At 39.8% G+C, this 8,633-nt stretch overlaps 1 long non-coding RNA gene across 1 annotated transcript; it reads left to right on the top strand.

Annotated features, from left to right (window-relative positions):
* The first annotated feature begins 725 nt into the window (after positions 1-725).
* On the top strand, positions 726-6,542 carry LOC111821126 (uncharacterized). Its single transcript, XR_002824592.1, has 6 exons — positions 726-983; positions 2,844-3,005; positions 3,926-4,015; positions 4,388-4,527; positions 5,598-5,739; positions 6,442-6,542. It is a non-coding gene; the product is annotated as an uncharacterized LOC111821126 (long non-coding RNA).
* The last annotated feature ends 2,091 nt before the right edge of the window (positions 6,543-8,633 follow it).

Here is an 8,633-nt window from a genome sequence, read left to right as displayed (position 1 = left end):
CTGGACTGTAGCCTCTTACTGATGGCCTTTTGGACCACTGTCCCAACTTGGGCACTGAAGCGCCAAGGCTGGGGTCTCGCGCATGCGCAGAGCGCCCGGGGACCCGAGGGAGGCTGCGCGAGCGAACCCCATCCCCCTCCTCCTCCCCAGGATGACGACCGTTGGGGGCGACGCCCGTTTGAGACCCCAACGCTCTAGCCTGGATTGCGACATAGTGAGGGGCGTAGCCTCGAGGACGCGCTACCCAGGCAACCCCCACCCTGGCGGCTCAGACTTGGTCAGGACGTGGAGCGGGAAAGGTGTGCTTGTTAGGGGGGTGAAACGAGCACGGCGAGCGGCCGCGGCCCCGGCCCCCAGCCCCCGGCCCCCGGGGGCTGACGGGTGCCGATGGACCTGTACCTCAGCAACTGCAAAGAGGCTGTTGAACCAGCCGCCAGCAAGGCGGCTGCCAGCAGCCTGAAGGCCGACAAAAAGCAGTGCAGTACCGTGAGTGGCAGCCAGACCATCCTCCTCCAGTCCCCAGGGCTCGGGCTCGGGAGGGCGGTAGGACCGATGGGGCGGAGCCCTCGGGGGAGGGGGCGGGAAAGGGGAGGGCCCTCGGCTCCAACTTCCGCCTCCTGGCCCCGGGCCGCGGCCGACTGGGGCTGCCTAGAACGGAACTAGTGTTGGGCGGGCGTAGAGGAAGGGCTGTTGACCGAGGGAGGCGGGGGGGGGGGTCTCCAAACTTGAGTGCAGGATTCTTTGGTTTATTCGGAGGTCTATGCGGGGGTCCAGTGAAGTGTGAGTAGATTGGTCTAAACTAAATGAGTAGTTCCTAGGGGGAAAAAAAAGGCAAACTTTCCAATTGTATCTTTCAGGGGTTGGAAAAGAAACCCGTTCCAGAGGTCGGAGCGGCTCATTTATTGGACCTGCCTCTTGGGGTCAAATTGCCCGTGATCCCAGGAAGCACAAATGTATTCTATACTACAAATTTAAGTGAAAAGGTAAACTACTCTTTCATAGTGTTTAAAAGTGATTTTTTTAAACTTGCTGTAAAACTTGAAACAGTTGCCTATGATTTGGCTTTGAGCCAGGTTCAGTTTCGCACACTGAGTTAAAGTGTTTAATGTCTGAACTTTTTATTAACCCCGGCAAGATGCCTTTATGACGTGCCTCAACTGCCCCATCCAGTCTTATCTCCAACCCAGAGCCTCAGCTCCCACAGGTTGGGGTCTTTTCTGCCTATCCACACAGAGCATACTAATTCCTACTTGGAGCCCTAGTGGCACAGAGGTTAAAAGCTTGGCTGCTAAGGCAGATCGAATCCACCCGACGCTCCTTGGAAACCCTATGGGGTAGTTCTACTCTGTCCTATAGGGTCGCTATGAGTCGGAATCGACTCCATGGTGATGGGTTTGATTTTTTGGGTTTTGGTCTGTACTATCTCACTCAGCACTCAGTGTGTTGCAGTCACGATGCTACGCATTTTAAGTCCTCTGCCCCCCCACCAGCACTTAACTTTGGGCGGAGCCTAAAGGAGGTCCAGTGCCTTCTGGTTGCGTGTGCGCTTTGATCACAATAGCAAAAGGTTCTACGGGAAGAATTTTGACATCGGTACCCTCCCACTCATCAAGGATGAGGAAGAGCTCCTTGGTATTTCTGGGGCTTATCTAATATACATGATGTCTCCATCCTATTCACTTGTCAGCTACTTCTTGTTTCTAGATGTTCTCTCTATACTTAATTACATTGATTCACTCGATACTTTCTCTTATATTGATTTCCCCAAAATGTATGCATTTAATCATGATCAGATACCACATTCAAGTTCCCTGAAGACTAATTCTGTGGGATCCTTCTTTGTCTTTAGCATGATCTCCTCAAGGATATAAGACTTTATATTTACATCTTTAATTTTTCTTTATCAACTCGTTTTACCCTCATGACCACCTTGTGAGTTGAAACTATGATTTATCTAAGGTCACAGGTAGCTAGTAGCAGGTGCAGACCAGAACCACTGTCTCCTGACTCTCAGAACACACTCTTTCACCTGACCTTGCTACTTTCCTGAACTGAAGATGTTGAACTTTAGCAGAGCATTATGGGGGGAAAATGTCTTCCCCATTATTTCTCACTGGCCGGTAGTGATAATATAATAAAGGGACTCTTCAGTTCATGGAAACCAATTCTTTTAATTAACAAGAGAAGAATTACCCTTGCCTTAATAAATGGATTTGTTCTCTTTTAATACGTCAGTAGCCCAGGTTTGCTCTAGAGTCAACATATGCCTGTCACTGACAAAAATCAACGTCTAACAGAAGAAATACAGCCCACTAATTGCAGCATTGTTTCAATGGTCATCATTATTGTTTTCCTTCCAAGAAAGATAAGGGTTTACTATCTAATCTTACTGAGAGTTTCCATTATTTTTATTCATTTTCAGACGGTTAAGATATAATAATCATAATTAGTAGTGTCTCTTCAACCTTTGATGCAGTGCCTGAGCTGGGAAAGGGGACAAGAAAGGGAGAAGCCTAGCATTGGCTTTATACCTTAAAACAAATTCGAGCCTATCCCCCTTTTTTCTTTCTCCTTTCTTTGGCTCAGGGCCAGGAGCTGTGGGGATCAGAACAGAAATGAAGTAAAGGAAAATCTTTAGCATAGTTCAGGAAGGTAAAGAAAGGAAGAAAAAGGCAGTTAGGTTTACTCAAATCATCCCATTGTCTATATTCTTCCACTTAGGATTCTGCTTACATGTTTTTATTTTTTAAGGAACAGCCTAGTCATTTCAACAAATTGAAGTGTTAAAAGTATGGGTTCATTAATTTTGTATTTGTAATATTTTTCAATCTGTGCGTTTGCAGCTTTATCAACCTTCTTACGATTTTAACCTGACTGATCCTTACTGTCGACTTTTGGAGACAAGCTATCAAAGTCTGCACGATCCACATTTAAAATCATACCATAGGAGAAAAGATATTTTGAGGAGGCTCAAGAAAGGCGGCTACATAACCAGCAATAATAAAGTGGGTTGAAGACTACTTCCTGTTAACTAGCAAAAACTTAGGGAGTCGATAGATGTTTGCCTCTGTACCTCACTGGGAGCCTGTATCACCTTTTAGTTGAGCAATAGAGGATACCTAATAGAAAACTTCACGATTACTTAGTATTTGGGTCAAAGGAAATTAGGCGACTGTTGTTTCTAAATAAAACTACTTGTTCCTACTTGACCTTTTTTTTTTATAATAGCAAAAGATAATTACCAAATGATTTGAGTATATAAAGATACACACACCTTTATGTATTTTCCCCAGTTGCATTGTAGTTCCTTTTCCTGGCTGTAATAGTAATGGTGCTGTACACTTGTCAAGGAGTATCTTCCATACCCTTTGAGAATACCAGAGACACAGTGGGAACCTAGCAGAATACAGCTTGATAGAATACATTCTTTTTGGGGTTAAACATCATTATTACATTGGTGTTTTATTTTCATAACTCAAATTGATTCGGTGGTGTTGTTGTTAGGCACCATTGAGTCAGTTCTGACTAATAACGACCCTATGTACAACAGAACGAAACACTGTCCAGTCCTGCACCATCCTCGCAATTGTTGCTGTGTTTGAGCCCATTATTGCAGCCACTCTGTCAATCCATCTCATTGAGGGTCTTCCTCTTTTTTGTTGACCCTATACTCGTGTAGTAAATTTCTAATTAGGGTGTGAAATATTAATGAAGTAATATCATTTGGAGAGAAGTTTTGGATAGAAATTTCCTGGTGATACAGCAATTGTAGAGTTACTGTTTTTAAATTTGTTATCAAAATGTGTTATTACCCTTGATCCCAAAATTGTTACCAAAATGAATTTCTTACTATTCTTTTCTTTGGAAAGTGATTGTTATGATTATAACAACTTCATATTTATACATTTGGATTTTTTGTTCTTAGGTTATATGTACCATAAAGGAACTAAATAAGTACAGGCAGTACCTAACGAGTTTGAAGTTAGACTTTGAAAGGAACTATGTAAGAGAACAAGTAAGTAAAATACTTAAATTTGTTTTATTTGTGGCTTGTAAGAAAATTTTTATGTAAGGTTTGGAAGAAAGGTTTGGTCCTATGCAAAATAGTTCTTATAATATTTTGACCTAGAAGTACTGAGGTAACAAATCAAATAAGATCCCCAAAAGAGATATGTATAAGAGATAAAATGAGACATTTGCCTTTCATTTACAGAGAGAGAAATTTTCACTTGTCTGGGATGGAGCCAAACTAGACTTAAATGCAGCTTAACAGAATTAACCATTTGTAAAGTACAGGAAGTTTACTTAGCCCTAAATATAAGAAGGCATACCAAAGGACAGGTTTATTTCTGGCAAATACAAAAACTTCAATTATTTTTTCTTTCAGAAAATGATTGAAAAACAAGTAAATAAATTGTATGAAAGCAAGAGAGCCCTTGAACGTCCTAACATTGCACAATTCCAAGAATGGCTGTTCCACAAAGGCCCACCAATAACTCCAGAGCAAGACCAACTGCTGAAGTACCGGTATGATAGAAGTTAATGCATATTTCATGTAAATATTGTGGACACAAAAAATTGGAAATACTACAAAGAATTTAAAGCAGGCTGAAAAAAGAACTAGACACTATTTCACCCCCCTATAGTCTTCAATGTGGTGGGAAAGGGAGGGAGATCAAGAAGTAAAGGGATTGGAAACTTTGGTATCAAAACCAGGGAGGAGAGTTTGTACCTGAGAAATTAAGGCTGCCAGGACCCCAAGAGGTAAGTCAAACTGATATTTGAAGGAGAAATCCAGTGTACAAATCCCTGATCTTGAGAAACTAAGTCCATAGTAGCAGAAGGAGAGAAGCTATCTTTAGCACGTTTCTCAAATTTAGGCTTAAGGAAATTACTGTAAGGTCAAAAATAGAGGGTTGCTATAACATCTGATGCTAATAGAAAGCTGTGTCATCCCCCAACCGTGTGTGCTCATTCAGCTATTACCTACACACATTCATTATTACCATTCAAAGGCCAAGCCCATCCTCAGGAGGTGAAGGGATTTTCTCCTTTATGGGGTGCGAAGGTTAGTTCCGCATTACCTGGCTCTTATATTCCATTAATTCATCTCATGATAGTGCCAGAATACACACTGACCCACCAGAGTCCCAAACTGGTAGTCTGCAGATCTACAGATGAGAGGTCTGGTCAAGGCCTTGGGAATTACAGCCACTTATTTTAAGGGAAATTTCAAATCTGCTGGACTTTTGAAGCTGTAGTTGATTTCAGCCATCTTAGAAACTCATGTTCACAAACCTACTGAGTTACAAATAATCTCTGTGTAAAATGCTTTTAATCACTCTGTTCCACATTTTGCCATTGTCCCAACCACAATAACAGAGACTTGTATAACAGAGAGACTGGTAAAACAATGGGTACAGCATGGTGAGTTGGTAGATCAGGCTAGCTTAAAGGTCCACGAGAAACCCTTTAATTTCCTGTAGTTCAAGAAATAAAAAGCCACCAAAGGGCTAGTTTGGGAATATCAAAGCAGATAATGCCATCATAAGGGAAACACCCAATTTACCTTCATTTATGTTTGCACTTTTGCTTAGATATTTAGATATGGTTAGGAAGGAATTAGACAAAACTGAACATACAGCAGAAAAACAGAGCACATCCCGGATGATGGAAGAAGAAAGTCGACACCGGGACCACATAAGAAGAAAACTTAGTCTCCGTAAACAAATTGAAGAGGTAAGGAACACCACATTTTAAAAATGGAGTGGAAAATTGTGTATGCTTGTTTTATTTGTAAACACATTTTTAGCAGTGCCGTTATACTACTTGAAGTCATTTCAGGTCTAAAAAATAAACTCTATTAATCTTCCACAACTGCTATATTAAACAAGCTTTTACTTAAAAGAGTGAGACTGATACCACAAATTATATATGACATGCGCTTCCATTATATTATAGTCACGCCTCATCTCCTCTTTAAAGTTTTCAAATTTAGCTCTAGTGAAAAATAATCATGCGTGCATTCTCACTTCTCAAAGTTCAGGATAAGGTCACTATTTGTTTAGTTTCTCTGTTAAAATACATTTAAGGGCAGCAAATTGTATATGCTGTAACCCCCTGAGTTCATAAGAAGAAACTCTCTTGCCAGCATCCTTTTAGATCCATCTTTAGAGCCAGGGTTGTGCTGGAATTAAGCTTCCAATAGCAAAACAATTTCTTTCCTTTTGCCATTCTGTTGCATCCACCTACACATTCCCAGTAGAAAAGCAGTAAGGAAGCCCATTCTAAAGCCAATGCATGATTTTCATTATGCTTGACTCAATTTCTGTTAGGCCCTTGATTTGATCTAATTTGCTTATTGGTGGTAGGTAGACACAATACAAAAAATATACTATGAAAGAGAACACACACTGAATACCATAACATTGTGCTCTTTAGGAATGGAAAACAAAGGAAATGTTACTTCTGACAAAGATTGGGGAAGAGGTAAGAAGAGAATCTAGGATTGAGGAGCATCGTCGGAAAAGCCGAGAAGAAACTGATCGGAAGGTAGAGTGAGATTATACCAATAACTTGGGCTATTTGAGGAAAGGCTTTGGCTATTTTTGATGTTTTAAAGTGTGCTTTGTCAGAAGTGGCCTAAACTCTCCAGGATAGCTAGCGTGGAGAGACCCAGTTTGGTCTAAACCTATACTTGAAGGGCTGGTGTGAAGGGGGACCAGTGTCCAGAAAGTGGGCAGTGAGTTAAATTGGATCTAATTGTTAAAATACATTCTTCTTCATGCTGGACCACCAATGGAAACGTACCCCTTACTATCTTCCTACCTTTATCCTCATTTTGCCTTTAGAAATCTCAAGATGGAAATGAGGGCTCACTCCAAATATACCATCACATTTTAAACATCTGTTTTGCATTTCCAATGACAAGTTGATATTAAACAATATATTTTCTTTAATATTTTAGAAGCAGGCTCTTCTAGAGAAAAAAATAGCATATCATCTACAAAAAATACAGAAGAATAGCTCTAAAAGAGAAGTACCAGAAGAAAGAAGAGCAGAAAACAAAGGACAAGACGGAGCAGAAGGTGAGTGAGAGAAAATAAAAGACAAAGTAGCTAAGCAGAAGATGCATGTCTACATATTACATACTGGTGGCTTTGAAAAACCTCTCTGTGTGCTAATACAGTGAGGTCACAAAGCCCTTGCAAAGAGGTCCTAAGAGCTCACCACTACCTGTGCCGGACAGCGTGCACGGCACTTAACCACTTACAGCTCAAGTTGTAAAGGGTGTACACACATCCGTATACACACATACACACATACCCATATCATTATTATTATTGTATGCATTATAACAAGTTAAACACAGAGCGACTCAAAAGACAAGACTGCATTTATTGAAGTTTAAAAAGGAGCCAGTAAGAGGAACATTAAAAAAAAGAGAGAGAGAAAGCAAAAGAAAAACAGATAGAAAGGTATACATATAGAGAGAAAAAAATAAAGAAATTTAAGAAGAGGAGCCAGTAAGAAAAATATTACAAAATGATACAAAGCAGGGAAGAAAGAAGTTTGACAAAAGAGCCAATAAGAGAAAACATTAACAGAAAAATAGACTGAAAAAAAGAGAGAAGAAAAATTTATAAATGAGGAGCCAGTATAAAAGATTATATAAAACAGGGAGAGAGAACAAGTGAGAGAATGAAAGAAAAAAGTTTTTTTAAGGAGCTAAAATAAGACATTAAAAAATATAGAAAGCAAGAAATAGAAAGAAAAAGGTAAGAATGACAAGTTTAAAAAGGAGTACACAGTAAGAAAAAAATAGTACAAAGTATAGAAAGAATGAAATGGTGAGAGAAGAGAATAAGAGAAAGAAAGACAACTAGAGAAGGTTAAACAAGGAGTAGTCAGTAAGAAAAAAATGGTACAAAGTATAGAAATAAAGAATGAAATGGTGAGAGAGAATAAGAGAAATAAAATTGAACAGAAGCCAGTAAGTAAAGACACACACACACACACACACACACACACACACACACACAGAGAGAGAAATTAAAACTGAAAAGTCAGTAAAAGAAGACACGTAGATACATAGATAGATAAGTAGATGATCTACAGATGGCTAAATATGTAGGTATGTAGGTAGGTAGGTAATGTACATACACAGATAAATCAGACTAAAAAGGAGAATCCAGTAATAAAGACAGGACCAAAAAAAGATAGAAAGGAAGAGGAAGAGAAGGAAAGCAGGCAGGCAGGCAAAAGAAGGAGAGCAAGTGAAACAAATGGAGCAAGAGACACAGAGAAAGGTAATAAAGGAAAGAAGGAAGGAAGGAAAAGGGAGAAGAGGTTTTAAAAGGATGAGTCAGTACTAAAGGAATAAAGTAAAGAAAGGGGAGACAGAGAAGTTTGAAAAAGAGGAGCCAGTAAGATAATCACATGGAATTGCAGAGAGGGAATTTAAAAAGTAGAAGTCAGTTTAAAAAAAAGACAGTAAAATAAAGATGTACAGATAGATAAAACAGACTTTAAATAGAAGCTAGGTACAAAGAGTACAAAAGAGAGAGAAAGAGAAGGAAAGAAAAAAAGTTCAAAAAGAAGAGCCAATAAAAAGTAAGTAAAAAAGGGAGGGA

Source organism: Trichechus manatus, unplaced genomic scaffold (assembly GCF_000243295.1).
Source record: "Trichechus manatus latirostris isolate Lorelei unplaced genomic scaffold, TriManLat1.0 scaffold00066, whole genome shotgun sequence".
Classification (NCBI taxonomy): domain Eukaryota; kingdom Metazoa; phylum Chordata; class Mammalia; order Sirenia; family Trichechidae; genus Trichechus; species Trichechus manatus.
Note: the sequence above shows the minus strand (reverse complement) of the source record. Positions and strands in the feature narration are given on the sequence as shown.